Source organism: Nuphar pumila, chromosome 12 (assembly GCF_984573655.1).
Source record: "Nuphar pumila chromosome 12, dmNupPumi1.hap1.1, whole genome shotgun sequence".
NCBI classification, from domain to species: Eukaryota; Viridiplantae; Streptophyta; class Magnoliopsida; order Nymphaeales; family Nymphaeaceae; genus Nuphar; species Nuphar pumila.
The window spans coordinates 44,149,028-44,157,039 of NC_143260.1; positions in this window are offsets into that span (position 1 = coordinate 44,149,028).

Below are 8,012 nucleotides of genomic sequence, written 5' to 3' on the forward strand. Positions count from 1 at the left end.
GCTCATTAATTTCAAGTGCTCTCAGCACACCAGCTAGTATCCCAATCTCCACTTTGAGAGACTCCATAATACAAGGTTGTTTTAACCCATTCAAACTGCTCACAGTTCAAACCCCATCTCTGGGTGACCTTAAGCACATTATGTGATCATGTGCATGTATGTCTAGTCTTTTCATTCTTTGGTACTCCAAAAACACCTGTGGGTTTCACCGAACCTAGGCTCACTCATGAGACATATTCATGCTCATACCACACATCATTATTATCATGCATACACCATATCATATGCTCACATGCCTACATAATTCAGTCATGATTATACTTTATTAAATAAAATAATACATGCATTCATTTTTTTCCCACCGATCATGCCTTATGATGCATAATACACTTTAACATGCATGACATATGAATTGTTAATATTTATGATTTAGTATGAAAAATATTCAATTAATATGCCTATCAAACCATAAATCAAGTTTTAAGTTGTAAGACCCACAAAATTTTAGACATTTAAACTAGACTCTTAGTGATCAATATGAGAAAAAAATCATTTCACTTGTTCACTTTAGTATGTGGGTGTAGTGAAATTGGGAAAATATCGAAGTTATGATTTTTTACTAAAGTATTGTGACAATTACTGTTTTGATTAATAATTGAGAAAAAATAATAGTAATAATAATAAAAATAACAATTAGCCAACCAGAGAAAAAATCAAAAAAATCTTATGGTAGTGAATTAGTACTTCGATGAAAATTTAATACATAGACGCATTAAGCAAAACTATGATTTATAAAGCCAAGTATTATGTATTGAATAAATTAAGTAAGCTTATATTTAGACGGGATCCAATTGGAGATCCAATATGAAAATTTTATAATTAAGGGTTTCAAAATAATAACAAATAAAATAAATACTTTTAAATAAAATATTATATTACATATTATATGATAACTAAGTTGGTTGGACTTAGTTGAAATTAAACAAACTAAGCCAACCAAGGGGGGGGGGGGGGGGGTTGGCTAGAGAACCAACCTTGGAAAATGTGTGAGGAGTGAGAACCAAGAAAGCTCCTCACATGGGATCTCAATGAGGGATCTCTACCTTTCCTAGGAAAACAAAAGTGGTAAGGCATGAAATAAGGCCATGTAGTAGCTTACCATTTTTATGAAAGATCACATGTGACTTAAGAGGGCAAAAGTCAACCTAGAAAGACATTTTTTTTTTGAGAGGAGGCTTAGATTCCATCTCAACCCTCCATCTCTCTTATTGTATGTTCAACCACACATCTCACTTGCTCTCAAGTTTTGCCTATAAGTACCTCTCAAAAAGTAGAAGAAATACATTTCTTGTCTCTTTCTCATTCTCTCTCTCCCAATGGTTTTTTGCTTTTGGAGTTCTCTCCCTTTTCTACTTAAGTGTACTGTGGGGTATCTTAGAGGGACTTCATTTTATACAAGTTTGTAGTAGAGGAACTCATTTCATAAAGTCAAAGCAACACTTCAACTAAAGTGTAAGTTAATCTCACACTCATTTGTATTTCAAATTTTATCTTAAGCTCTTCTCCTTTCTAATCCATACAAATATGCATTCTTGTAATGCATGTGGGTATAGACATGAATTTTTATGGATAAAACTATGGATACACATTCAATATGTTTTCTTTTATATTAAGCATGTTTTTAATGTAAATCCATGGTCGAAAATGATGTCCACCAATATTAATGGTGTTTCATCATTTCGACCCATGTTTCATGCTAGAAACGTGGTTCATATGTTGTTCTTGTTGCATAATCATTTTGAAAGCCTTGTTCATATATTACTCTTGTGTCATATCATATTTTTTTTGTACATTCATGGTTAAACATATATTATGCATTGTCTTATCATACATTGTGTTTTGTAACACATTTAAGGTTAGAAACCTTGTTTATGCAATACATTTTGTGTGTTATCAGTTTTAAAACACATTCATTGTAACACCCCAAAATTTAAGAGAAAACTTTTTTTTTTAAACAACGAAAACAATATTTTCCTTTAGGTTAAATATTCAGGGTGGGTTACAATATAATTAATTATCATAACTGAATTAAAATATAAACATTAAGATTTAATTCAGTTTCAATAATTTAAAATACATATCAGAGTATTTTAATAACAATAATTATTTTTCCAAAACTATCCCAAGGAAATGAAAAGACTGGCTCTCGATGCTGCTTAAGCATTCTGCATCCCCTCTATAGTTGCACATCATAATTTACCTGAAATTCCATAAAACGGGTCAAACTCATGAAAACTTGGTAAAAAATAATATATTTACAATAAATGTATGATATCAGAATATATTAAAAAATATTCTTATATATCAATCATGTAACACATATCTTAGCAGACAATAAATATAAAATCATGCTAGCAAGCCAATTTAATGCACATTCATTTATGCTAAGATTTGCAATAATACAATAAATTATGCACATGCATGAATATTTACAAAATGTATGAACACATACAAGATGCATGAAGTTACCATTCAAGTGATGTGAGTCATTTATGCATGAGTAAGTTCTTATCTTCAATTATCATTTTCTTGCTTATATAATGCATGCAATGTTCTATCTATATGCAATTTACATTCTTGTTTCACTTGTCAATATCCATCTGTAGGTACAACACATATTCTCTCAATATGAAGGTACGATCAAAGTTTATATTTTTAAACAATTATGTCGTATTAACTTGCATGATGCCCCAACTATGCATACTTCGAAGAGAGAATATAATTTTATAGAGAGAGTTCCCAACTCCTACAACCCGATATATCTGATTTTTCTTATGAGTCTTATAGAGAGAGTTCCCACACCGCAGACAAATCATGGTAGTTCTCCCAATTACTGGTCCTGTGGATGAGGGACAAAAGCAACATTTCGTGGTAAGCCAATATCCTATAGAACCGTTAGTACCATGCTTACTCTCTCAATAATCTCCAAAAGAATTAATGCTATTTTGATTTCTTAATTTGACTCTCTTGTTAATCGTCCCAGAGTAAATATGCAACCACATTCAGGATTCATATGCAACAACATTCATGGCACTCTATGCATACTTTCGATTAGTCTATACTATAAAATCAATACAATAATGAAATCATTATGCATTTATACAATCAAGGTAGGATAATCATTCATATTTATGCATGCCCAATTCAATCAATAATGAAATGCATTTAGTTAACATGCATATCAGTTCAATATCACATTTAAGCATCAATAAACATATTGCACAAAGTAAAATACAACTAGGCATTAACAAATGCTATACTGTGTATTCAGATCCTTGTTAACCCAATTTTGGAAAACCCACCAAAAATCAATATAACAAAATTTAACTCTTAATATTTTACTGGGATTGCCCCAATATCTTAGAAACACATTTAAAGAAATAGAACTACAAAATTCATCATAATAAAATCAATAAAATTCTGGGACTGAACCCTATTCAGGAAAAATCTCAAAAAATCCTATCAACTGAAGAAATTTATTCCAGTTTGAGGAATTTCTCAAGATTTAAAGAAAAATCTTTTGACAAAATTATTTTTATAGAATCTTGTTATACATATTATCTTTCACCCAGTTTTTTCATAATTTATTTTGATCAATTTTGATTAGGGTTTTAAAGCTTTCAAAATCTTTGATCAGAATAATCCTGTTGACAAGAAAAGAACTTATGATTTGTTGCAATGGACGTTTCAGCCTAAAAACTGAATAAAATAGAACGACACACGATTCTAAATTCAAGCCCTGGATGTGTAGATCACTACAATATTTTTTTTATTTATTAACCTTATTTTCATAGAGATATCATTTTTTTTATGAAACTAGTCAGAACAAAAATTGAGGGCAGAATAGCCAAGATTCAAACTCATGCAAGATCTATTAAGCAAGAACAAAAATCATGGTGAAATTCATATAATCATGATTTTTGATGCTCTAAAAACATTTACAACATCATATAACACATTTTGGATCATATTTATGCTAACATTGCTGAAACCTTAACTTTTATCATTCAAGAATCATAAAATCTTCATAGAATATCTCAAATGTAATTTCATCTATGCAAGAATCACAAGAAACATTAAACAACATGAAATCATGGTTTATTTATGCAATACATATTGTTTAATCATGCTACATATGTACTAATCTACCATATATGCTTAGATTAACTTTCTTTAACATAAAACATCAAAACCCTAAAACATTTTTGACAAAACCTTCTTCAAAATGATTTTTGCATATTTTTAACCAAGATCTATGCAAGAGACAAATTTCTAGCATCAAGAACTATGAAGAAATACTAAAAAACATCATTCTATATTCATTTTGTTAAACAATCCAATAAAATACAGATCTAAGTATTCACACAAATTTTGCTTCTTAGGGTTTCAAAACCAGTTTTTTCTAAATCGTTTTCTCAAAATCGATCTTCCAAAACACCGTTTTGGGTTTTCAAAAATCTTTTTCATGTAGATCTAATAGCCATAGATGTTTTAAGCGTAGATTATATATAAATCCAAGCCCTGAATCAAATAGAGGGTATGCTAAAGCATCTCAAAATTAAACACCATAAAAGTAGAGATTCTCTATCGAAAATGCGCTTCTCGTAATGATACCGTCGCTATATCCTCCAATCACACCTTTTTCTGGGCTGGATTCAACCTTCACCAAGGTAGTTGCAGGTCTCTAATGGAGGTTTGGACTACTTAAATAGTTTGGAAGAAGAAAAAGACATGAAGAAGAAGAAGAAGAGATGCACTTCAATAGAGAGAGGGAGGGAGATATAACTTTGTTAATACTCTTTATGAGGGTCTCTATTTATAAATAGGCTTATACAAAATTTTCATCTCTAATATAAGATGTTAATATTTTTTAATCTCCTTTATTAATAAAATTAAAAAATAAATTATAAGTCCTAATTTATTAAATTTCGAAATTAATTAAGTTAGAGTAAAAAGGTGTAGACTTCTTACCTTGGCTTGAGCTTCAATGACATGGTAACTTTTTGAGAGACCTACGGGCCCAAAGACTCAACAAAATTTAACGTTTAAATAGTTGATTCAATATTTCTTGAAATATAGATCATCATGGTAATCTTAGATTTAATCATATACACATCTTTTGACAAGAAACTTTAGTCAACGTAAAAAAATATTGATTTTTGACCTATAATTAGGCATGAATTCGGCCGATGATAAAATTTTCAAATCAATACCAATTTAGGCATATAGATAGTCGATTTAGATGTCCTTAAAATAAGAAATGTCAAGGTTGATTCTGATTTAATAGGTGAGCCACTGATCAACTAAAATTTTTGTTAAAACAATAATGACGTTATTCAGAGCGTCCGACCCTACGGGTCTAATCCAATGAGATTAGATCCAAATATCTTGAGTTATATTCAAGCCAATCCATCCCTAATTAGATCTAAATGTAATGGATTATATCCAACCTAATTTGGTTGGATCCAAAATACAATCCGATCAATTTTAAATAATCAAATTCTGAACTTTATTTAAGTTAAAAAATCCAGGCCAATCAATTTTAAAAATCATATTTTATGAACCAACCCATAACCAAAATCATCAAATCTAATCTACGGCTCATAATGGACCTAATTGGAGTCTTAGTTCAACTTAGACTCTTGAATTTTACCTGAATTTAACTTGAATTTAACTCGAATTTTGCTTAAATTTCACTCAAATTTAAAAGTTAAAATGAATAAAATTCATAGATGTTATATTCATGGATAAAAAGCTTGTTTATGCATTATGCATGGTGTGTTATCATTTTTGAAACACATTCATGGTTAAAAACCATATTTTATATAATATGCAGGGTGTATTATTATTTTTGAAACACATTTATGGTTATAATTTTTTATACAATAGGCATGATGTGTTATCATTTTTTAAACACATTCATGGCTAACAACCTTGTTTATGCATTATATATTGTGTGCCATCATTTTTGAAATACATTCATGGTTAAAAACCTTGTTTATGCATTATTTATTGTGAGTCATCCTTTTTGAAACACATTCATAGTTAAAAATCTTGTTTATGCATTATGCATCATATTTTATTATTTTTTGAAACTCATTCATGGTTGAAAACATGATCTAAGAATGATCCATCATGTCTTATTATTTTTTGAAGCTCATTCATGGTTGAAAACATAATCTAAGAATGATCCATCATGTCTTATCATTTTTTGAAACTCATTCATGGTTAGAAGCCTGATCTATAAATGATTCACCATGTCTTATAATTTTTAAAACTCATTTATGGTTAGAAACTTGAGCTATGAATGATCCATCATGTCTTATCATTTTCAAAACTCATTCATGGTTAGAAACTTGAATGATTCATATTTGTTATATGACTTATCCTTTTTTGAAAAACCCATGGTTAAAACTTGATTCATATTGTTCACCTATAAAAACAAGAAAACAAGTATATTTTCACACACACACACACACACACACACACACACACACACACACACACACACACACACACACACACACACACACACACACACATACATATATATATATATCGCCTAGCATCAAGGGATTGACCCTTGCTGGCCAGACCAGCCTAAACCGTGCACATGGTTCAGACCTAGTTTGCACCTGGCAGACATGACTAAGTCTGAACCAGGCTCAGTCCAAACATGGTCAGGATATAGTTGGGCCAGACTGGCCTGAACCGATCCACTCAGTTAAGGCCTAGTTTGCTCCTAGTTGGGCCTGACTAGCTTGAACCGAGGGTTTAGTCCAGTCCAAGTCTGAACCCAACCCACATAGACGGGTTTGAACCAGACCAAGTCTGTGTTGGCTAGGGCAGATCTACTAGTTAGCCATGCATATACCTGTAAAAAAAAAGTTAAAAAAAATCACATATATACATACATATATGTGAGAAAGTAACTTGCTTATGAATATCACTTTTAGTCTATGTGAGACATGAATAAAATGCTTAAATTCCAAGGTATAAGTATATACACAATATGCTTATGAGGTCAAATGACTGTATCTATGTATTATTCATGCAAAAATAAATTATGAGATGACATATGATGGAATAACTCATGCATTATCGGTTTTGATGCAATGCATAAGTAAAACATGCCTGTGTGTATATGCCCATGCATTCATAATAAGATGAGATGCATATGGTGAAAATAAATTCATTCACAGTCGATTTTATGAAATATCTATATGAGCATGTTTATGCCAAAATGCATATGAGGTAAGATGCTTATGAGGATATATGCATAGATAAGTTTGCCATAAAAATTTACATATCATGAATGAATGCCATGAGAACATGATGCATGTACCAATATGAGAAGCATGATATGATGATGTTGTAATACCTATGATTTTTTTTTAACTTTTAAATTTGAGCAAAAATCAAGTTAATTTTGAGTTAAAATCAGGTTAAATTCAGGCAAAATTCAAGAGTTTAAATTGAACTAAGACTCTAGTTAGGTCCATTATGAGCCATAGATCTCATAGAAGATTAGATTTGGTGATTTCGACTATGGGTTGGTTCAAAAAATTTAATTTTTAAAATTAATTAGCTTTTATTTTGGGGTTTTCAACTTGGATAAGGTTCAAAATTTAGTTGTTTAAAATTGATCAGACTGTATTTTGGATCTAGCCCAATTAGGTTGGGTATAATCTATGCCATTTGAATCAATTTAGGGATGGATTGATTTGGATATGATTTAGGATATTTTGGATCATATCTCATTGGATTGGACCCATAGAGTTGGACGCTCTGAAGAATGCCATTATTGTTTCTATAGAAATTTTGACTGATCGGTAGCTCACTTATTAAATAAGAGTCGACAATGATGTTATTCATTTTGAGGGCATTAAAATCAACTATCTACACACCCAAATTGGTATTGATTTGAGCATTTTATCATCGATCAAAGTCCA